This window comes from Athene noctua, chromosome 6, assembly GCF_965140245.1.
Source record: "Athene noctua chromosome 6, bAthNoc1.hap1.1, whole genome shotgun sequence".
NCBI classification, from domain to species: Eukaryota; Metazoa; Chordata; class Aves; order Strigiformes; family Strigidae; genus Athene; species Athene noctua.
Window position 1 is genome coordinate 20,220,393 of NC_134042.1, and position 25,023 is coordinate 20,245,415.

General features: G+C 35.9%; 1 long non-coding RNA gene across 1 annotated transcript in view; it reads right to left on the reverse strand.

Annotated features, from left to right (window-relative positions):
• Nucleotides 1-3,756: 3,756 nt before the first annotated feature.
• Nucleotides 3,757-25,023, reverse strand: part of LOC141962140 (uncharacterized) — a 53,421-nt gene continuing 32,154 nt past the window's right edge. The window contains exons 2-3 of the long non-coding RNA XR_012633872.1: nt 5,683-5,757; nt 3,757-4,562 (exon numbers count right to left, since the gene is read on the reverse strand). This is a non-coding gene — a long non-coding RNA (uncharacterized LOC141962140). The remainder of the gene's footprint in view (nt 4,563-5,682; nt 5,758-25,023) is intronic.

Below are 25,023 nucleotides of genomic sequence, written 5' to 3' on the forward strand. Positions count from 1 at the left end.
TTTCTCAAAAGTAACTATTTATAGTGATAGTAGATGCAAGGGAAAGAAAATAGTACTCAGTATGGAGATCTGCTTTGCAATGGCTTTAGAAAGTCACTCAGTTATTCACATATGAAGCTCTGCAGTTTGTATTTGACTGAAGCATGTCCCTCAAGAAGGGCGTGTAAGCATTAATGACTTTCCACAGTTCCTTCCTGGTGAAAGAAAGTTCAGAACTGATACACAATCAGCCTGCATGAATGAATGGGGAAGGGTTTTTGTGGATAAACAGGTGTTCTGTCTTACACAGGATTTAAAGTTTGATCTTTCTAAGAAAATGGACAAGAAATATTAAGTTCTCAGACAAGCAGCTTCCCCACCATAGGCATAAAATACTGGAACGACCCCCTGAATCTCTTATTTTCACTTGAGCAGAAGAGTCTCAAGAGATGCAGTGTTATTTAGGTTATTTTGAAACAGCTTACCTGAAAGCACAGTGGAAGTGTCACTTCTCATTTACAACATTTTGATATATGCCAAACACCATAGCTGCACAAGAGAAAAAAATCTCAGAGCTCTTTAACACACCGGCAGAAACATTCTTGCTTTCATAAAAAAGGGACAGAGATAAAATGAATTGCCTAGTGCTTAAGAATTTACCACTTGAATATTTGGATAAAGAAATACTTAAAAGCCATTTCAGTAGGCCTCAAATAGGAGTTAAAATGTTACATTTTAATGAATAACAAATTACTAACATTTTATCAATGATTTAAAGATCATATCACAGTCATTACAGGGCAAGTCTACTTTGTAAGACATTACTGCATATAATATGGGACTGACATAAACATACGGTATTTTAGATACTTTGTTTCATTCAGGTTCATACTTGGTTTTCTAGATACTGCATCTCATAGACGTATTGTATATCTCAAAATTAGAGATGATGAACTCAGGGTTGGGGAAAGAGGGTAATATTTTTTAAAGTAGTGGCCAAATATCATCTTCTATATCAATAGTTCTCCTACACAAAAATGTATTTGGTGTTTAGATTTTGGTTTATATTAAAAGCAAAATTTCCAAAATTATCTACTTGGCTTAAGACCCCATATTCTCTTTTTGGGTACAATTAACTGAGGAGCATATGTGTTATTGAACTGCAATGAGATTTTAACATCCATGCAATTTTTCAAATGTAAATTCAATTTCAAAAATGCATAAAGTCTTCTGGAAATTTTACCCATAGGTGCAATAATTTGAAAATATCACCCCCAGTGATTTTTTCAGGACTCCTAGAACCTCAATGACAGAATTTAACTACCAGCTATTTTCATTTGCAGTAAGGTGTCCCTAGATTTATATGAAAAGTCACCACACAGATTATACTATTATTGTCTTTTACAGTGTAACACATACTCTGACTTCTCCCTGTTCACACTTAAGTGACTGCAGCAACTTAATAGATCCTGTTAACTCATACTCTAAAAGCCATTAAGGGTTAGAGTACTAAAGAATACAGTAGTATAGTTAGTTATAGTCACTAGAACTAAAGGGTCCAAAACCCTCTATTCTTTTATGTTTGTCTAGATAAGAAAGAACAAGCAAACCTCAAAGATGGAATTAGGTTGGTTCACGTCAGACACAATGTTGCTGCAGCCCATTTCAAAAGGATGAAAATAAAAAGAGCCTGTCCCTCTTCTTACTTAAATTTATCATCTCTTCATTTAATGAACACAGATATTGATGCATTAGGTGAATTACAGTGAATAATTGGTGAATTACAGTTGTTCTCTGTGTTGTAGGAGAAAAAAAAAAAGAATCTGTCAGCATTATTACGCATGAAATTTTGTCTCAAGACTGAAAATAATTTGGTGTTCTGTGGCTTGACCTTGCTTTTCTGCCTGTTTGCATGTCTGAAACCGTGCAATGATCTTAGGGGGGGTTATTTCAGCTGAAGTGAGCTTACTAGGCTCCCCATTGAGGAAGAGTGTTAGGCAAGACAGCTGTATGACATTTGGTTTAATTTGTTGATGCTAGAAATCCCTGAGTTCAGCTCTGATGGAAGACAGATTATGTAATGTCCCAGTGAAGGGCTTGGAGAATTCTTAGTGTAGGGGCTTCAGACCAGAGAACTGTGAGCTAATATTAAATTAGCCAGAGTTTTGATAGTTCTTGTGGGAATGGAAATATGAATCTTACCTTGTGACTTGTGACTTAACACTTTTTTACATGTTGTGTAAGAAGCTGAAAAAAATGCTTTAATTTTAAGGTTTTATTTCATTATTCCAACCAGAGATTGCAGTAAGTTGCACATTTAAAAAAAGTGTTTATCATGCCGTCTGCCCAAAAGGGATTGAACAATCTTTGGATTTATTTTTGCATTGCTAGCAGTTATAGAGGCAATAAAAAATTAGAGCAGTACTTACTAGACATGAATATAATATTTTTGTCAGCATTTTCTTGTTTCAAAAAGAGTAAATAAAGCTTATAATTTCTGAAAATTTTCATTATTAAGGATTCCTAACAATCATCCTCTTTCAATATTAGGTGAATTCCTCAAACTTTATAAAAAGGTGTGTATATTTCCAACAAAATTTAAAGGATATTTCTATCTTTGGTATGCTATTTATATATCAGTTGCACGAAAATATAGAAACGCATTCCAGATAAAATCCCTCCTACTATAGAATTTCATTCTTAACCTTATCTATTACATGTTTTTACTGAAATTCTGACGTTTCATACATAATCTGAGAGTTTCTTTATTTCTTTTTTATATGATTAAAAAACCTCATGATGTTCAATGTGTCAGAACTCCAGCACTATGAGATCTTGTTTATACACTCACTGAGAGTTATGTATTAATTAAAATATCAAGGCCACACCGGGAGTGTTGTGTCCAGTTTTGGGCACCTCAATACGAGAGAGATATCGAGGTGCTGGAGCGAGTGCAGAGGAGGGCAATGAAGCTGGTGAAGGGCCTGGAGAATAAATCCTATGAGGAGTGATTGAAGGAGCTGGGACTGTTCAGCTTGAGGCGGAGAAGGCTGAGGGGAGACCTCATCACTCTCTACAGCTACCTGAAAGAACATTGTAGAGAGGTTGGTGCTGGTCTCTTCTAACATGTAATTAGTGACAGAACACGAGGAAAAGGCTTTAAACTGCGACAGGGGAGGTTCAGACTGGACATTCAGAAAAAAATTTTCACAGAAGGAGTGGTCAGACAGTGGAATAGGCTGCCCAGGGAGGTGGTGGAGTCACCGTCCCTGGATGTGTTTAAGGGTCGTTTGGATGTGGTGTTGGGGGATATGGTGTAGGGGAGAACTTTGTAGAGTAGGGCTGAGGGTTGGACTCGATGGTCCCAAGGTTCTTTCCAACCTGAATGATTCTATGATCCCATGAATTAGCAAGTAATAATTTTATATTCTTTCTGAGGAACTCCTGGAGCACACCCATTTAGCGTCCATGGAAAAATCTAATAGAATGCCAAGGGGATTATGAACCATAAATAGGTGGTTGCAACAAGCAAGCTGGTCACAGAAGGGAATGGATATAAATTAGGAACAAAAGTACTAGAACTGTGAACCCTTGGTTGAATAAGAACAGTAACAGCCTTTCTAGGCTCTGCTGTCTAGCTTTCTTCTTTTTCTGAGTGTCCTGCAGCAGAAGAGAATTTGAGGAGTAGCTAAGACGAATTTAAAAATTACGCTTGTACAGAGTGGATTTGAAACATTCATGCTAGTCTGTGTACACTTTTTAAGAATGAGAACATCAGTGCATTATTTCATTACTTTTACAGTTAGAGGGTTGTCTTAAATACAGTTTGTCAAGGGTTTATTTATTTTTTTCAGTTACATAATCTTTCATGAGCTTCTTGCTGGTCCATACTGAAAAAAGAATAATCAAAATATTGTGTGTCCCAGATCCTCCAATCTTCAGGGTCTTGTAGCCACTTTTGTGGAGAGAAGAGATGCTTGAAAACCTCTCACGTTCTGTCCGTCTTCTGACAGTTGCCCTAATGCAATCAGCCAAGAAGGAGTTCACATGCTCAGGAGAGACCTGAGAGCTCTGCCTCGACATCAGCTGAGCCTGCCTGCTTGGGCACCAATGTGTGCCCTCACCTCAGGTGGCCCAGTGAGGGCAAAAGAGAGAAGACTGAAAATTCAAAGAAATAAGGGTGAAAAATGAAAAAATCCCTCTTCTTCCCCCTCCAAAAAAAAAAAAAGGAAAGCAATGATGAAAATTAATTGAAATAATAAAGAAAAAGAAAGACGTGAAGGGACGAAGCTGCCTGGAAAATATAAGGTTTAGTCTAGTTCTGAATGTCTTAGATGTCAAGAGGCTGGAAAAAACATGGCGCAGGATCGGAATCCCAATTCCACGGTCAGATTTCATGTCAAACCACTAGTGATCCTAAACGTTTTCCTGAGGAATCACAGGGTCTGAATTACACCTGCACTGGGCTTCTATGTGTGGCATATTGGATGATTGTCCTTAAACGTCATGCCTGGTTTGTCAGCTGACTGAGGGATGATCAGAGGTTATATATAGTCCATCGCTGCAACTTTCTAATGTAGAATCTGAAGGAAAAGAGAACAATGACATGGTGTTCAATGACCCATATTTATTCTGTTAATTTGCCTGTATGTCCTTTTAATCGAGGTAAATAAATCCACAAGACAACTCAAGAGTTACTCATAGCTATCCATTTTATGAAGTACTGTCTTTGTTGTGAATCTGTCACCGGTTTCATTTATTTTTCCTTAATACTTTTAGAGTTATCTGTTCATTAAAATGAAATTCACTAAACGTGGAAATACTTAATGACAAGTTTAAATTTCGTGACCCTTACCTGTCTTTGCAGTAAACAAATTATAGAGGAATAGAACATGTTTTGTCATAGGGCAGCCATTGAAGAAACAGAAATAAGACTGTATGGTTCGAGTCACAACCAAAAGAGTTCCCACTAGCACTATTGTGTTGATTTGATATTTGACAGCTGTGGTCTGAAAACGAACAGCAAGTGATAACTTGGGTGATACTCAAAATTTATAATTTTTTCCATAAAATGCTATTGTTGTCTTTGACCCTAAAATATTGCACAGACCAGATGATCTGCAAACACCCTCTGCAGAATACACTGTCTTGTAATAATTTCTCAGACAGACACATAATTCATAAACATTTTAAGACTGAGAAATTAATTTTGTTAATGAGCAAAAATGAGCTTGCTTGACACTACACAGATAGTTGTGACATGGCTCAATGGTGAGAAAAAACAGATTATATCTGTGATCTGAAAGCTGAACAGAGAGTTTTGGGAGATGTGGTTCCATTAGGTGTGTGGTGGAAAATGTTCATTAGAAGAAGTAGTATACCCACTGCCTTGTCACACCCTTCTTCTGATCTCCAGGTTTCAAATCATCTCCTGGAGTAAAGTTTGTAATTCACTGGGCTTAAGTCACACACTTTAACATGAATTACACTTTTTGCTGAACTGGAGCAACTTCATAAATAATCTTCATTCCTTGGGGAGTCCAGCCTATTCATCACTCCCTTTGACATTCTCTCCTGTGCAGGTTAGCATACATGAGGTAAAAAAGGAGCTACAACCAATAAACAACACTAGCTCTTTGTAAAAGGTTTCTTATAACACTGACTGGACGAGTAGAGCTGAATTATACATTACAGGCATCTTACCCATTCTGCAGTATCTGTGTTGAGGGCCATTATCTTCAGTCCTTTGGGAATTACAAGGAGCTAAAGTCATGGAAGCTTAGAAGAAAGAAGAAGAAAAAAGAATTAAAACTATTTTTTTTGGCTAGAAGCAATTTTTAGTTTATTATTCATCTCAGCTCCACTGTGTTCCACTTTCAAAGTTTCACCAGCTGTTCTACTTAAAAAGCAAATGATAACATGAAAAGGAAAGTTTCCTTTAAAGTAGTCTTTCTTCAGGGGGACAGGTAAGGTCTCCAGACTTTTGACTAACATTAAAGAAGCTGAATTTACCAAAGTAGGTTAGACAACTTTCACTTAGCTTTTCGTTTATTTTTATCTACAAAACAAGCAATTCACCAAAGCTTAGAGCCATTTATGTTGACAGACACTAGTTATGTCTAAACCAGGAGGCGACTTATTTTGGACTCATATTTCAACATGAACAAAGTTAAGAACATACTCCAGATCTTACTCCATAAAAGCCTACATGTACTTTTTTTTCCCATGTATAGAAAGTTTAGTGACATCAACTTCCTTCCCTAGACACTTAAGGAAGGTAGATAGCTTTTTTCCCTCTTTCCAAGGGGCATTCAATGATATGTCATCAACAAGCAGCACTATCTCCCCATAATGCAGGCTCTAATATGACTTGACCCAGACTTTTGATTGTCTGCACCATCAGCTCATGCACAGTGAACATCTACTTGCTGAAACACCGTCTGTGTGCTGGACTCCACTGTGACTGCGCCCACTTTAACAGGATAGCACTAGGAAAAAAGCTTTGTTGCATCTGATACAAGTAATGTTTAAAGTCAAAATCACAACTGAATATTAAATATGAGAATTCCAGACAACTGAGAAGCAGAAATTATGATTCTCCTCTTGTAATTAAGAAATTTTTCAAAAGGTGTCATAGAGGATTTTTCTGTCCATTCATAACACCACTTTTTTCAGTCTCAGAACAGGAAATTTCAGAAGAAAGCTTTGTCAGACAAAAAGCATGTATTTTTTTTTCTGTTGGTGAGTAAAGTCACATATTATTGTGTGTGAATATAGTTGTGACTGTCTTTTCTTGACTGCACTATAATTGAAAAGGAAACATTATGCAAGTAAACTAGAGCACTGGTGTTTTTCGTACAGACTAGAAAAAGAGTTTGCATGTTTGTGTGGCTTGCTTCTGATCCTTTCACATCTATATTTCTTTGTGTTCAAGGAGCAACATTTCAAATGAAGGAATTGCCTCCTGCTCAGAAACTTCTTTTTGCCTAGTAACACTTCTAGAAACACTTCTAGTCTTCTTAAAAAAAAAAAAAAAAAAAAAAAAGTAATCTGTTCTGCACTTAACATCCAATAAATAAAATCTCTCCTGAAAATGTTGTCCCTTCTCTAGTAGGTAGTTTGCATATCAGCACTTTTGGAAGAATATCTCAAGAGTTTCAGATCTGTATAATTCCATCAAGCTATGCTTCTTCCATCAAGACAAGGTTTTTCATGACTTTATAGGGAACAAATTGTAAAAATTCTGTGATGTAGATGTTAGATACTTTAACTTGTAATTATGCTTAAAATAAACAAACATCAATAACAGCGTAAACATAACTAACATTTACAACTGAACAGCTTGTATGAGGATAACTTCTGCCACTTCACACTCCAGTGAAATAATACCTTGATAAAATGGTTCACTGGAAACAGATGCTAACTGTTGGGATAAAATGCCTGTAGCAAGTTTAAGCAACTTCAAATCTATCATCTCGTTTAAGCCTATGCCTGACAGCAAAAGTAGAAAGGCCCTCGTAGTAATTCTGTTGCTTACAAGAGCACACGTAACATAGGATTTCTGATTAACTTTTGGCGTGGTAGAAGCTGTTGCAAGCTGAGAACCTGCTATGTATTGCAGGTAAGGGAAGGGGAATTTGAGGAAAAAGAGCTAGTGAAATATGGCAAATTTATTGTCTCTGACAGAATTTACTACAGGGTCTGTATGAACAAAGAATTGAAGAAAAAACACATATTGGCATTTCTGTTCATTAAGACCTGTGTTCAGATCTTGAATCTCTGCCACAAGTTATAAGGATTAAGTGTCATCAGGAAAAAGGTGAACCTGGCAACAGTCAATGTCTTACATCATAGAAAAATACAGGATGAAAATCAGATCTCTATTACTTTGGGGAATTTAATAAAGCTTCTGCCTGACTAAAATCAATGCCCTAGTTTCCCTCCTTTCTTTTTTTTTTTTTTTTTTTTTTAATGGAAAATAAGTATTTAAGAGAAACAATACTAACAAATATATTCTAAAAGCAGAACAGAGAACCACCTCAGTATTGGAAGTGAAAACCTGTCTTCCTTTCATCTCTACCTTAAAAGTTTATGAAAGTTAGCAGAGTTTAATCAAAACCAATTATGGACAAATCTGAAATTAGTTCAGTCTTACATCAGGTAAAAATTTCATGTTTCTCTGTTATTGAACCTCCTCGATTCATTTGGGTTCACCTTTGTTTTCCTGCAGCAGCTGCGAATAAAATGTGTCCAGCTCAAGTGTAGACTGACCCTTTGAATCTTAGTTTTTGCTGGCATCTTTAGAACACCAGCTGTTATATTTTTTTAAAGGATTAATACATTTTAAACATGCCAAGAAAGAGATTATATAACATCTTGCCAGAGACCTTGACCGTAATGTTAGTCTAGGAAGTCATTCCTTAGAACAGCCCACTTCTCTGGAGGCCAAAACTTTTTACTTAGATACCTCTTAAAAGAAGCCCACTCAGAATTGTACCTCGATTAAATGTAATTGCAGAAAAAGGTTAAGGTATTTTGAAGTAACCTAAACCATGCCATGAATTTGCCCTCTGTATAAGTTTAACAAAACTATATCTAAAATTGTGTATTCAGCCCTGGGCCTTATCAGGAGTATTCCACAATACCCTATGATACACTTTGAAGCAAACTTTGTCACCTATTTAATACACCCAGAGTGTACATCTAGGCAAACTCCTGACCCCTTGAAATTAAATTATCCTCTTCCAGTGCATCAGATTTAAAATGATTTTACAAATTGGGATAAGCTCAATTTATCCTAGTTTTTCAGATTAAATATTATTAAAATCCTTTTTTTGAGTCACCTTTCTGAAGCTTTCCTGTCTCAATGTCCTTGAGAGTATTATCAACAATTTTTTAGCTTTGGGACATTAGGAAGCATTGAAGAATCACTATTTTTTAAAAACCAAACCCTGTTGTTCTTTGATATTTCCTGATTTATTTCTTTATTATTTGTTTTTAGTTCCATATATTACGTTGGTACACCTATGAATGAATTATTATGGAATAAAGTCCTCATCCAGATTTAAACATATTCTGCTTTAAATGAAATTAAATGTTCCGGATTTAAATCTAATTAAAAATACCATTTAATTTTCAAATATTTTTTACTTTGTCATTATTTTGACAACACCGAAATGAGTGCTATTTTTTCACTGACATAAAAAAAGAACAATAGGGTTGCTCTCCACATCCTTTTTACAAGCCATTTTTTGGTGCAAATATCTTGTAATTTCAGGACTGTCAAAAGAATACTAAAGCAGTTTGCAAAATTTCAGGACAAAAATTGAATCAGCTAGGCAGAAGAAAGTTTAGGGAACTATATATTACTCGCATGTATAGATGCAGCCGTCTTGTCTTTTATGTTCAGAATTTTATTATAAAAAGATAAATCCTGACATTGTTGCCTAAGAGAAAATGAACATCACTTCAAAATGGTAATCTAAATCATTGAGATTATATGAAAGTAAATACAACAGTTCTTTACAGTGAGAGTTGACGTCCCTACCTAAGAGTGAACAGAAAAGTTTTGGGATAGAATATTGAAAAAGTGCACGTTTAACTTTTTAGGGTTTTTTTTTTACCTGTTTTTGTTTGTTTATATAATATGTCACATGAAATTTATTGCACCACCAACAAAAATTTTTTTGGCAAAGGATTTAGCACTGATATTTCTTAAAACTTGATGTACTTTTAATTACTCCAGACATCAAGAACTATTAAAGAAACTCTTCAATTTGAATGATATTTTCCAAAAGAAGAGTTACAATGAACTAAGTAGCATAGAAGAACTCTTATCAGTTACAGATTATTATACAGAAGTCTTCATTTTCTGCTATCAGATTTATTTTACCTCTGCAGTCAGGTGAGAGACCCTCATACAAAGATGGTACATGTTTCCTATGTGGATTTGTGGAAAGACTCTTCTCCTCTCCCTGATATTTGATTTCTGTTTTCTGTATTTGCTGATGACATAGCATATATTTTCTTGAATGCTCTTCTACATACATTAGATAACTTCCCGAACCATAAAAGTAGTTCACACTGCATTCCAAAATTTTATATGATCCAAAAAACTTAAGTAATGACCCAAAAGTCAAGTCCTCAAAATGAATTGATTTTTATTTGCTATTCTTTAAGTTTTCATATGAAAATAATTCCTTAAGACAAGAGTTTTTTAATAAAAGGGTTTTATAATAGAAGAAAAATTCACAAAGAATATAATCAGATAATTTTTAATATAATGGTCAAAGACTTTCAAATAGTTTAAGAATCACATGCTGAAGTCTAGTCATATGAAACCCTAAATAGTTTTAATGTAACTACAGACTAACCATTTCTTTCTGAAGTGCTTATCCTGTCTTAACTGTTTTTAAACTTTTTTTCAAGCCAGCGCCATCATAGCTACCTTTAATTACACTGTATGATGTAGAAAATATTTTGGAAAGGCTTTGCAGTACAGCATAGATGACAGACATCTGTACTCTTTCAGTAAATTTAAGTTAAATATTTCTATAAATTAATTAATATATTCAAGCTAACAACAAGTAATTTGTTTTCAGTTTTCCATAATTCAAAGTTTTTGTATGTTGGTGAACTCAGAGGGCCAAACAGAGGGGCAGCTTGAAAAAGCTTATTTAAACTGGAAAAAAAAGTCTAGTAAATGTTAGAGAGGGACATGCAAGGACATGTTTAATAACTGTATGACTTCTTCTGTGTGTGTATGTATGTGCATGTGCATATACACAGGCACCCATCCACACAGTTCATGTTGACATGGACTCTAATAAGTCTTATTTGTCAGCTTCTTCAATTAACTTCCCAAATTAAACTTTGGAAAAACACTTTGCTCACAAGGTCTTCACCGTTTAGCTGAGTTTGAAAGATTTTATGTTTCTACAAAGTAATGTCAGAATAAGTAACTCATATTTTCAGTCAGAATAATTCCAGAGGTGCCCAAATCAACATACTAATTCCCCTTTTTGCTGGAGTCATTATGAGTTCACATCTATGTTCTGAATGACTCCTAGTAAAACCATTCTAGGATGCTGCATTGTACATTGGACACCTGAAAAAAAAAGTAACTCCTTTTTAATAGACAGATCTATCTACAGTTGGAGAACAAATACTTGCCATTTGGAATATGTTTTCCAGTCTTTTTTGGGAGAAAGTTTGAGGCTGATGTACTGAAAGATTTCTTCTGAATCATTCAGACTTTCAGTTTTCCACATAGGTCTGGCTAAGGCTCTTTCTTATTGGACAGGTTAGGGTTGACTCCTATCAAAGGAGATTTGGTCAAAATCTCCACTAGTTGGTAGGACCAGGGTTTCTTCCCCTTTCAACTCAAAATCAGTCATTTTTTGTCTCTTGTCATTTTACTGTAAAGCTAAACATGTGAAAGAATGTATAGCCATTTTGTTTAGAATTGTGTTCTGTGAATTTGTGGGTTGGTCCCTTTATGTTAATTTAGATAGGAGGTATACATTAACAGAGAAGTGCGGAAAGATTACATTTGTTCATTTTTGCATCGTTTTGTCTTTCAGAAGAGGACAAATATGTTTTCTTTGGTAAACAAATAGGGTAAAAGGAAATCAAGAGATATGTAATTAATTTTGTTCATTTAATTACATTTTGTTTTTACCCTTAATTTCTGATAATTTTGCAATTTAATATAGTAAATGGTTTGTAATCAGATTGAAATCTTTGTACCAGAGCATTCTGTTCTATCTTTGCTGAGAGGTGAGGTAGTATCTTCTGTGTCTGATCAAATGTCCATAGGAGCGATATTAACTACATAAATGTATGTCAGGGAAACATAGATAGTTTCAGAAGCAAAATTATTTTTGCCCTCTTCTGTCACGCCAATGAAACTGGCATCACCAATATTGTTAACTAGCTTTTTGCATAAACAGTAAGATATCTCAGACTTTTAAGTTTAGTTATTGACTCCAACCAAGCTGATGGCTTATGCCTCTAAAGTCTTCACACTTGCTCTGCTGGGATTCTTCTTATGTCTCAGGCTTCCCTTGGAACAGTGTTTCACCATGTTCTTTCTCCCTCTGTCCATCAGACTCCCATTCTTGACTCCTTCAATATCCCTTTCTGCTACATCTGAGCCCTAGTTTTCAAGTTTTCTGACCAAATCTATTTTCTTCATGTAATTTTTTACCCTCTTATATAACCTTCCTTGAAGTGAAATGATACAAGAATTGCCTTTTAAACATGAATGAAACAGTATCAACCACTGTGCTGTCCAAAGCAGAGAAATGAATTGATTTGTGGAAATTAAATATTGATACTATGCTCTCAGGCCCAGCACAAATCTAGGCAATTTTTTCAAATTTTGCATGTCCCTCTGAGAGTTGGTGTGAAAAGGTATTAAAGTAGAACAAGTGGCTAAAAGAGAAGAGTCGTTAGATGCCACACCAGGATCGTAAACTCTGGGTTCTTATGAACATTCTTGCACAACTCCACATAATGTAAAATGGTAGAGAGCAGAGCGTCTTTTGTATCATCTTTACTCAGTCAGAAATACAGACAACTTGATTACATTTGAGTATGTGTAACTGCACCTGCCTGAAGCACGTGTAGAACTGCATGGGAATTTCACTTGAATTTGGCCCTCAACCTGAGCAAAATGAAGAAGTTCCCTTCATAAACTATATAAATAGCTAAATGGTACAAAATTCTGAGTCAGTCATCATTCAGAGAAAGTACTTATATGAACAGTTTTGTTTTCTTATACACTATAAGGATGAAAGTTAATTTTCATACTAGCACTATTTCTGTACTTTGAGTTATGAAATAATAAAAAGCTGGAAAATACTAAAGTTTATTTTAAAAGTATTTTTCAATTTATTGGCTATGATTTAAGTTAGGCACAAGCTTTTGCCTCCCCAAAATTAAGAGCCTCCTATTTTAGTGGCTATTTCTTTAGATGAAAAAGTTGTGGCCACATTCCCTATTATACATTTGAAGAACACTTAGGTCAGTTAGATATACATCTCTACAGAACAGTAAACTTTCATCCACTCGGTGTGTGTGTGTGTGTGTACACGCACATGCATGCACAGAAACGGACAGGTCATCAAGCTCTTACAGTCTAGACACTCTTATTTGTATTAGGAAGGGACACGTTGAAAAGTAGGCCATAAGCTGATCATTCAAGGTCATAGATTCGAAACAGCCTTGGCAGCAGTGTGTGATGCTCAGCAAGATTGCTTTTCTTAACCTTTCTTTTGTGTCAGATTGGGAAGCATGCTCTCTACTCACACTAGTGAAAATATCTTGTATTTATTTCCAAAACAGGACTGATGTAAAAAACAGTATTGCAATTTGTACCTACTAAAGAAAGGTTCCTTTGCTTTCTTAAGAGAGTATAATGAACCCACTTAATAAGCTCACTGATTTAGCATCAATGTTCACTGATCACAGTTTGAGTACATAAAAGTTCTTTCCTATTCTTCTTCTGTATTCTTACTTTCTTACACTTCTCTCTGTGAGCAAAACTTATTTGCATACTGGTATGAAAGAGACAATAAACAAAAGAAGAGAATGTAAGTTCACTTACCTAAATTTGGTTCTGCAATCTTAGAGAAATGTAATCTGTAGCAGAAGTATCATCTTCTATACATGTTTTTAATTTTGAATAAACTGTATTTTTTAGAAACTTAAATTGCTGAATTAAAAATTGCTCAGAATCAAGATAATCTAAAAGAGAAAAAACCCCAAAGAAACCAGAAACTAAAGCCATAAATGTTTTAGACCTCATTTTCCTGCACATAAATCTTCTATGAAATATCAGACTTCTGAACTTTACTTAAAACTCATATAACTATTTTTCAATGGTATTTTTTATTGTAAATTCTGTATTATCGTTCTGTGTTAACTTTCTCTATTCTCTTCAGACTGATCTGCTTTTTTATTACTAACTACATTTATTCTTTTAAATAGAAAAATGATTTCATCAAATGCATTAATTTATGAAATGCTGTATTTATTGATCCTACTTTTAGTCAGCTACTAGTTCTTGAACATTTTGTTATTATTTGTTTTAAAATGGGTATTCTGATGACTAATGAATATGTACTGAAGCATTATCTGTAGCTCAAATTGCAATACACATTTTTGTTCTCTCTACTTTATAATTCTTAAACCTTTCTCCTTCCAAGACTCTCAATATTTTTTTCATTTTTAAAAGCCTTTTGTTTATTGCTTCTACTAATCTTTAGATCTCTGCTTAACCTCATTGCCCACTATTGCCCTTTTCTACATTTAGATTTAACCAACATGTCAGTTATAGTCTCTCCAGGTTTCTTACACGAAAAAAACAATTCTACATTTTTATGGTATTTGTCAACTTCCTCAATTTCTGTGTCCTGAAAAATCTATACTCTTTCTGTTTCTATAGGAAATGTCAACAGAAGTGTAGAAAGGACAGGAAATAAAGATTTTTTTTGTTCACTTTTGAAAAATGTCCCTCCTTCTAAAATAAACTCATGAGAATCTTTGGGCATAGCTCCTACATCCCTATAATTTCTGATACAGTTTAGAGAGAAACTCAAGTCACAAATGGCAAATGAGTCTAAGCCTGGCCGACAAAGATTGAAAGAAGTCTATGAGGAGGTAATAATGGTGTAAAACAGATGCATCTGAGAGCACTGAAGAAAATAGAAATGAACCCTTAAGTTTTAGATTAGGACTAATTACGCCCATCTTCCAGGTGTCGCTCATGTCTGGAGTTACATTTTTCTGTAGTTCTAAACTGTCGTACTCTAGTCAGTCTTCAGTGCTTTCAGTGAACTCATCTTCTTTGATTTTATTACCTACACTTAGGTACAGATTTTCATTTTTAGCATTGACTAAAAGCAAGCAGAAAGCTGTTGTGGGGTTTTTGTTGACTTTTTAAACTTGAGTCTACAACAAATACTGAAATCAGCATTCTAGAGAGTCCATGCTAACATTTAGTCATGTGGCACATTTTTCAGATACATTTTGCAAAAGTGAACTTTAAAGCTAGAGTTGTAAGCTCTTACTGCCCTGGTTTAATAATTTTTGTCACTTGTATCACAATGTATAATCTCAAAATTGTGACTTCTTTTCCTGAGCCATCTTCTTTGCCTTGCTAGCAGGTATGACAAACCTACATCCATAATTAACCATCAATAATATACTCACCCTTCATAGCCTGAACGGTTTTTAATTACTACAAAGGAACAACATTTTGTATTAATGGTGCTGGGAGAGGTGCTGGAATTTATTAGTCAATAGTACTGATTTTGTATGTAGGAAGGAACAAGGTTCCCAGCTCTCTGGCTGTGAAAACTTCTCAAATGACCAAAACAGTGTAACTCAACTGAAAAAAGAAGTGGAAATTTACATTTGGAACAGGAGGACATGGGCCAGTTTTTGGGAGCCAGGGGTAGTCCAAATGCAGAGAGAGTACTATGAACAGATGGTGCTGTAGCTGCATTTGGGTAATAAAACATGGAGTTGCATAACCCATCTTTATTCTTACACTTTAAACAACCATTTCCACTACCCTTGTGAATCATTACACTTGAAAATCTCTTGAGCCCCTGTATTTCATCAGTGATTTTCTGGCCTGCTTCCCTCAGTCTGCCTCATTTTTTAATTTGCTCAGTACACTTACTTGAGTTCTTTCCTTAGACAATCAAAGAAAAAATCCTTCAGAGGGATTAGTAATAAGTCTTAAGGTTATGTCAAGCAAGCTTATGGTAAAAGGATTTCTTAAACATACCATGCATTAGTAAAAGTGATTGGCTGAAAAGGTGTACACTTTCTACCTGTTCCCTGCTTCTCCTCTTTCTGCAAGTCCCCAGCCAGTAAGCAGAGTCGTTTATCTGACATCTACAAAGCAGATGAATGAAGTTTTCAGAAGCACACATTCTTAGTGATAGCTTATAATGCACTGCAAGGTGCAAAGGGATTAGAAATAGTAGAAAGCATTTCCCCTCCCATCCTTCCCTGCCACGGTGTATACTGTTAAAAATGAGAGAGTTGCAGCTAAGGAAGACTAGTGCTATTTTAGTATGTCTACTTTTGAGTGGCTTTATCTCACTGTAGAACTGTGGTCCTGCAGGGGCTGTTGTGGTAGCCTTTGTTCATATTACCTGCGCACTTGCTTATTTCTAATTCATGAGCCTAACTCTAATGCACTCTAAGGTTTATATACCATGTTAATAATCACATATTCATTTACAAATGCCTTATACTTGCAACTGACTTCCCTGATTTTTGAAAACAATAATTATTAAAAACAGTTTTCAATTAAACAGCAAAGCTTAATTGAAAATTTCTAAAGACTTGAAATTAAGATTCAATTTCTGACATGTGCAATGGGTCTCCCAGAACACCGCTCCTCCTCTCTTCGGCTTGAGAATATTAACAAGTTTAGCACAAAGTACATATCGTGATAAATAACATTACATCCTTGGATAATTTCTACATGTCAGCAAGCAGTTCTAGCCAGGGTTCCCATATCTGACTTCTGAAAGGAAGAATATGTGTTTACAGTTGCCAGTCATTCTGACTGAAGGAAGGGACATACTGAAAGCAGCAGGGCTGTGATAGCTAGCAGCTTGAATAAACAAACTGATGTTTGTCTCTCTTCTCCTCTCTCTTTTTACACTGCTAAGGAGAAGTCGTGAACATTTTCCAGCTGTGACAATTTGCTATTTTGGGACACAATGTTTGTTTTGCCTTCTTTATTCATCCAAGATGACTTTATAGACAATGGGGAGTTTAGAAGATTTAGAACATCTCACCTACTAAATACAAGCAATTAACAGAGGAGGGGAAAAAAAAAAAGAAAGTTATATTTGTTACATAAAAATGTTGCATTTGCTTTATTTAAATCACTGCAATTCAATTATCCATCAAGAATTTTACCATTAGATAGAAATTATGCTTTTAAAATATAGGGTAATAATGGAACAAGTAATCTATAGATGTTCCCTCCCAGTTCCTTCCCAGTGCTACAATATAAGATTATCAGATAACACTGGGCCCCAGTTCTGCTTATCCATGTATAACCAGGACCTTGAGGTTCCAAGTCCCCCTTTAAACCTTTAAACTACTTAAAGCAGAACTTCAAAGGAGACACATAGCAACAGTTATCAAGAACCATATGAAACTTGTAAGAAACAAAATCAATTTCTACATACGCACGCAAAATGATAAAGTTGAGAATAAAACTGACCACAAAGATGGAAAGAGATGTAAGAGGGAGATGAATCAAGCTGAAGTATTGAAACAGGAACCAGAGAGATAAAAAAAAACATCACTAGAGAGTCAGTAAACCTAAACAAGTCCATTCACACCTATTCTGTTTGGAATTAATAAACTAAGAATTCTGAAAGGGAGAGGAAGAAAGAGAGAAAGTTATAACCTCTTGGTTTGGGAATCTGCTGGGGTTATGTAAATTATTTCACAGCTCAGATTAGTGAGTGTCCTAACACCTTGACTGTTAAAGATATCTTGGGTTTGATCATTCTGATCTGAAAATGTCCCTTATAAGCCTTACAGCTTTCTACAGTGTAAAAATTATTTCCTATGAAAGCTTTTTTGTCATATTATTAATGACTTGGTATAGATATAAACCTAGATTAAGAGAAGGCATGTAGGTAAAAAACACAATCCTGGAAAGGGCCTTTACTCGGCTCTGTAAAATACTTGCAGAATTATTTTTACAGTTGCTAAAAGGATTACTCTGAATGTCTAGAGATGAACTGTAGCAGCAACTGCAGCAGAAACTTCAGCAGCTTTCCATGGTTATTCACATGTCTGAATTGCACGTAACCAAAGTTTAATTTCATTGTCTGTGAAGGAATTCTTTCTTTCAGACGAGGAGTCATGTTGCAATGAGACAGAATTCTGAGTAAGATGATTGACATTAGTTACATTCGCTGTTATGGTACTATGGTTGATTCCAGTAGGGATCCCAGTTCAAGTCCCAAAATAAATGCGAATTTGGATCTAGAGCCAGTTTAATTTCACAGCCTCAGCTATGCCTAGTGAGAACAGATGAAGAATAGGAGATATCAATTAGGGTAAACTCTTTTCTCTCTTGTGAGACTATAAATAAAAATTTGAATGTGGCCTTATGGTCAAATGATTTATTCATCGCTAGTATATTATTTAGATCACTGAGAGATGAGTTACTTTAATTATTGAGAAATTGAAGGATTTTGTGATGGGATGGGGAGCATTTTTTAAAAGTCCTTAATGTACAGGTTGATGGGGATTGCTTCCTAGGTATAACTAGTGGCTTTCATTCACAAAAATAAATGCTGCCACTGCAGTAGCTCAGATGAGAATCTTTTTAGAATGCTTCAGTTCTGGTGAAAAGCCAGAAGTTTCTTGGCTTTTTGCTTTGAGTGCAGAATGCTTCCACAGTTCCATTACCCTGCAATAGACTTCACTCAGACAAAATCAGAAAATGTTAACTTACAAAACAGACTGTCACAGCTGCAGATGTTTTTTAAAAACATGTCAGTGATGAACAACTTGATCTAATTCAGAAAGAGTCAAAGACTGCAGAAACATTTGGCTGCTACTAGTTTAAAATAGCACCACCATAAAGTGTCATGTACATGTTAGTCTTCTAAGAATATATTTCTTGTTGTTGACTTAATTACACTACAAATCATCTTGAATTCTTTCTATCGTTATCAAAATAAATGACAAATCTCCCTGTTCTACTCTATAATTTTTTTAAGTATACACTTGTAAATCTTAAATAGATAGATCCAGGTAATGGCTATCTCAACAAGTTTGTTACTTTTGGTGTGTTTCATAGAGTATTCCTAACTATGTAAAATCTAGCTGCGTTGACGCCTGTGATATAGAACAAGCAAAAACCAGCTAGGAAGTAACTAAGGATCTATTCCTGTAAATCTAATTACTTTCTTATCTGACTAATTTTTCATGGCTATCTCTCTTAAATGTAGAAAAATGCTGAAGACTGTTTATTTGCACCTATATGATACTAATTGCTACTCCTGCATGAAATTTCCATAATAAACTCATAGTCACCACACTTAGTGCTGCTGTTCTGAGCCTCATGAAAATAAGAACTGAGTTTAGAGACAAGGATGTAACTGAAGGCAGAAATGATTGGAAATGTGGTGCTTTACAAGTGATTTGATGGCAAACTGCTCACAGTCTTGCTTTGAGAACTGGATTATTCTGAACACCCCAAGAAAATACAATGAAATTATGAAAAGCTGCAAAATCAGGTAAAGCAAAGTGAAAAAAAATTAACATATATCCTACTTTACCTCTGACCCACCTAATAACTACCATCATGTTGAGCGAAGTAGGAACAAATACACCCATGCCAAATAAACAATCCCAGGTGTCAGCACTGATGATCATCTCTAGTTACTTCAAGGCATCCCAGCTATCCACAGTAACAGAGGCAATGGGAGAGGTCCAAAGCTTCTCTGAGTACTGCCATGTCATAACTCTCCTGAGAATTTCAATTTCCTCATCAAGGCAATGTCATTACCATGACCCACTCACTAGCTTGATTTGAATTTCTCTAACAATGCACAATGCTGCAGACAGGACCACGTTACCCAAGCCCACCTCAGCTGTTTCTGGGGCATTAGCTGAGAAAAGTAGATTCAAAGGCAACCTAAATATAAGAGAATGACTAAAGAAAAGGAAATCTTATGAACTATACACTAATTCTTGTTATACAGAGTTAACTTTATGAGCTAAGATATAAAAGAGCAGCAACAGAGGCTGCTGAGGGTGCAGCACATCTCATCATTCACCGTATTTGTACTTAAGGACCAGAACCAGCACTGCAGTTTCTATGCTGGGCTTTCTTATGCATAAAGATAGCCTCTGGAACTAATATGAGGCCATCCATGTTTTTTTACTTATTATTAAAGGACATGAATTCTTCTGCAGGGCAAAGCTAGTAGTACTTTACTCAGACTCCTATGTAAATTGTCCCAGGATCCTAATTTGATGTACTCCGGTGGAAAGTGATTAGGGTCAGAGGACTTAAGCTGTATTCTAACACATATTAGATTTAAATAATCCTGTCTCATCTCTTCTGTCTCCTATCCAGTTTGTTTTAACATGTTTTGCTGAGTGAGTTATTTTGTAAGGTTTAACCAAGTTTTAACAGGATCTAGTGACATTTTACTAGCAAGTAGACAAACCCACCAATCCAGGCTCCAAAGTGCATCAGTGTTCAATTTTTGTGAAATTTCACAGGAGACTGAATTTCTCAGAGGAAACCAAGGAAACATGGTTTGCTAGACTAGGTAGCTCAGGCTTTCAAACTATACATGTCTGGGCCGTTATAGCTCCCTGTAGAAAGCTAGAGATAAACCTTGCATTTACTGTGCACCAGCTACAAATGACGACTAGTGCCAAGTGAGAAATTGGCAAAAAGCTTATTAAAAATAACCAGCACATGACTATTGCAGTCTCTTTTTCTTTGAATTTTTAACAGCAGTCTGACAGGATGTGTCAGGGCTCCTTGCTAGTGTTTGCAGCCTCCCCAGAAAATAGAAGAGGAAGGTTTTGCTTCTTTTTCTCTCCCCCTCTTTTCTCTATCCATACATTGTTCAGCTATTTGAAAACAGTGCATAAATCTAATCTGAGGGAAATGTCTCTACATGTTAATTAGATCAGAAGAAAATAGACTAAAACGATGTATGAACAGACAGGCCTCATGGACATAATCTGTTTTAAATTCTCAGTTTAACGAAATAAGCTTCAACCAGCTGTAAAAATACTGTCACCATACATTTAAATTGGAACTCTGGAAATACTTTATTCTATTTTTCCCCTTTATTTTTCACAACTCTTCATTCTTGGGACAGTAGCCAGTTATAATGCTTTTTTTTGCTTTTTTTTTTTTTTTCCCTTGAAACTCATCCTAGGCCATTTCTATTGAATGAGCCTGCAAACCACTGAAAAACCTTGTTTGGAACTTAAGACGAAACAGAATCTTGAGTAGCTTTTCATAGGGTTGGTCCTTGACATAGAAGATGTCCTCTGGGTTGGACACTGTATATTGTTATCACCTTCAGGAACTACAAATTGTCTTATTGAATGTTATTCCAGAGTCCATGGGAAACACCTGCATCCATTTATTTATTAATATGGTACTATATGGAAATAGTAACCTTAGAAGAAGATGAAATATTTCTTTATTCCAATGGAAAATGGAATTCAAATGTACACAATGCAACAGAATTTGTGTATCATCGGCAGAGAAGCTTCAGACCAGATAAGAACTTGAAAAAGTGATGGAACAGACTGGTGAAAGGCAAATTAGACTGGAGTAATGCACTTTCAAGGAGCTGAGCTGTCCGCTAAGGTCTGTTGGCATGTCTCAGAGTCATAAAAAGAGGACAGAGAAAGGCATATTTTGTGTTGACTTAAATACCTACATACCTCTTCTACTGGTTGTGGCATTAGATAGGACACTAGCAAAATGCAAGCTCCGATACTGTAAGCATTAAAAACCAAAAAAGTTCTAGACTCAGACATTCTGAATAACTCTTTATTCGTTCTACATATCATGTAATAAATCAAGTTTAAAGATATTCAGATCCATGCACATGTTAACCCAAATGACTAGAATTCAACACTCTTTTTAAACTAGTAACTTGTCAGAAACATCTAACTTTATCACTGTTTTCAGAACGTAAGCTGTTATCTTGACAGATACCACTGTTTTCAGTATATATCTTGACAGATCAAGAATCGAAATGCAAGACTGTTTACTTGTAATACTAACAAGGCCATTTATGTGGGGGAAAAAGGGAGACGATAATGTATTAGGAAGGGAAGCCACCAGGTATAGAATTCTCAAGCAGTGGGTCAGTCCTAATACCAAACTGCACTGGGACAACAGGGAATTCATGACATTATGCTTCTTTGCATCTGTAAATAAATAGATATTTTAAAAATATGTTTAATGTTTTAAAATATGATTCAGCAAATAAAAAGAGCGGTGCAGTGAGATAAAAAGATGATTTATCCCATGGCCAGTGTGTTTCAAATTGACCAGAGAAAGTAATCTAATCAGACTTTATTAAACTGATTCTGCAGTACATCCTCGATGCCTGGAAGCATTGTCTGAGCTGGTCTGCAGTCTAATCCTACTTTAGGAGGCTTGCCAACTATTTAGCCTTTTTGAAGTAGAAACACAGACATAAAATTTAATTATTGCAAACTGTTTTAATTAGGAAAAATGTGAACTTTTGATGATGCCTGACTTCTGAGAGAGGCTGCCTTTGTGACAGCAGTATTTAAATAACTCTGAACAAGTGCACCCATTTTATTCAGAACAAGCTATAGCAGATATTGTAGGCTCACAAACCAGCCTGAAGAGCTGCTGCCAGGTTATATAATCTTTGAGCTCTCATCCAAGGCAGCCCTGAAGGCAAGCACAGAGGGGAGAATTGCTAAGGCGTTGGTTTTGCTTCAGCTATTTCCCCCATTGTGTGACAATCTCTGCCCCATAAGCTGGCAATACTGATGGTGGCAGTTTCAGACTCATATCGAAAAGGAAGGTCCATTTTTGGCTGAGAGCTCCCCACAGATATCAAAAAAAACCATGCTCAGAAAATAAGGGCAGACTGTTGTCAGTCCTTACTTGCACATGCAGATGCTTAAGTCCGCTCTCCTCATCTTTTGTTTGCCTAGTTAAACCTCAATAAACTCCCATATCTCATGGTAAAAAGATAATATGGGGAGACTCCTTTTTTTCCACAGAGCTGAGGCAGTGCAAAGAAAATTGCTTATCATGTTAAATGAAGACATTAATTTACTACTTTTCAGGCATATTAATTCATTCCAGGAAGTGAGTTTCCTTGGTGTACTGATTCTGGCTGGGATAGAGTTCATTTTCTTCATAGTAGCTGGCATGGTGCTGTGTTTTGAATTTGTGACCAAAACAGTGTTTATAACACACTGTTGTGTAGTTCTAGCTACTACTGAACAGTGCTTACACAGCATCGAGACCTTCTCTGTTTCTCTTGCTGACCCAGACAGAAATTAGGTATGGGATGAGCAAGAACTTGGAAGGGGACACAGCCAGGACAGCTGATCCCAACTGACCAAAGGAGTATCCCATGTCATATGACATTGTGCTCAGTAATAAAAAGCTGGGAAACAAAAGTGGAATGGGGGGACATTTGGAGTTATGGCATTTGTCTTCCCAAGTAACTGTTGTGCATGCTGAAGTCCTGCTTTCTTGAAACGACTAAACACCTGCCTGCTGTTGGGAAGTAATGAATTAATTCCTTAATTTGCTTTGCTTGCGTACACAGCTTTTGCTTTCCCTGTTAAGCTGTCTTTATGTCAGCACACGTTTTCTCACTTTCCCTTCCAATTCGCTCCTTTATCCCACTGGGGTAAGTGAGCAAACAGCTGTGTGGGGCTGAGCTGCCCACTGGGGTGAACCCACAACACTTGGGCACAGTATCTTCACTATTTTCCTGAGGATGGTGCAACTATGTTCCATGCTGTCTTCCTTAACACAAGAATAATATAACACTTTTAAAGTTAAAAATCTGAGAAAATCCCAACTTGCTGATCACACCCTTCAAGAAATTGCTCTTTGCTTTGTGTTTTGCCTGCAGTAATGTCATTGTGCAATGTTACAAGTTCCACTTTAATTAATCAATTCTGCTTGTCATTCTTGTAGAACAGACAAAATCTATCTATCAGGACTCAAATATTGGGAACCTCGTTGCTTCCTTTCTTGCCTCAGTCAGATAGGCTTTGTTAGATATGTGTATGTGGAAACACGTAAGTCCCAAGCTTTCAGGGTACATATGATGCAGAGTTCTATGGAAGGAAGAAGAATAACAAGTCTCTTTCATCAAATGGATAATACCTCACACAAGGGATACTACCAGATCTTCTGCATGTTGCTTGAGTTTACCATGAGGTTTCTGCATAAGTTTATCATGAAGTTTCTGGTAAGTCTGTACAGCAGTGCATAGGGACAGTGCATAAATGTAAAAAATAACAATATTCAATATAACTGAAAGGATTTGGATCAGCAGCAAAATTTGTGTTCATTTTTTCCCAGTGCCATAATGAAGTATTGAGTACCAAAAAGGTTCTACATGATGAGAGATGAAAAGCAAAGAAAGATGCAAAGTAGGATTCCTTTTATAGCGTTAACATCTCCAACTCAAGTGCCTTAAACAATAATAAATATCCTGAATAAAATAATAAAAATAATATCCTGAATTTTCCTTCCCAGTTAGACTTATTCTTTCCCTCTGATTTCTCTTCATACCTATCAGAAAACCTTTCCAAAATTTTCCCTTTCCTTTAGTGATGGTGTCTTAAATGCTAGCATCCCCCTTTCTCTGGCCTTCCTAAGGCACACACTCTTCACTTCTTGTCATATATATCCAAATCATGAACTTTTCTAGTACCATTACCATTCCACTTCCCATTCCAGCTTAACGCACTACTTTATTTCTGTCCACTGAAATCATCTGTCTCTTCATGTTGGAGGTTCCTTCTATATTTGCACTTTCTTTACAAAGATCATCTTTTATCTAACTATTTATTTTTATTTCTTCAGGAAAAAAACAAAAAACAAAAAACACATCTCAATGTTGCCTTATATTAGTGAAAATCCTGTCTTTAGTCACAGCAGTATAACCTAAGGATAAATGGGACTGGGATACTGTTCCTCACATGAACCTTGTGAACCATGTGAAAAGACCACGTGCCTGTGTTCAGAGATGTGATGAGAGTGGAAATCCTACATTGAAACAGCTCACCTTAATAATTGTCATCTATCCTAGTCCTAGTGCTGGCAATACTTCTGGTGTTCCCAGAACAGTGCAGCCTTCCCAGGAAGCCTGTGCTTGAAGAAATGCTGGTTTTGGCCTCTAAAATTCTTCCTTGCATCTAATTCTGTTAAAAATTATCTGGCCAATGACAATGGGCTTCTGTCATGGTCAATGACGTCTATCTTTTCAT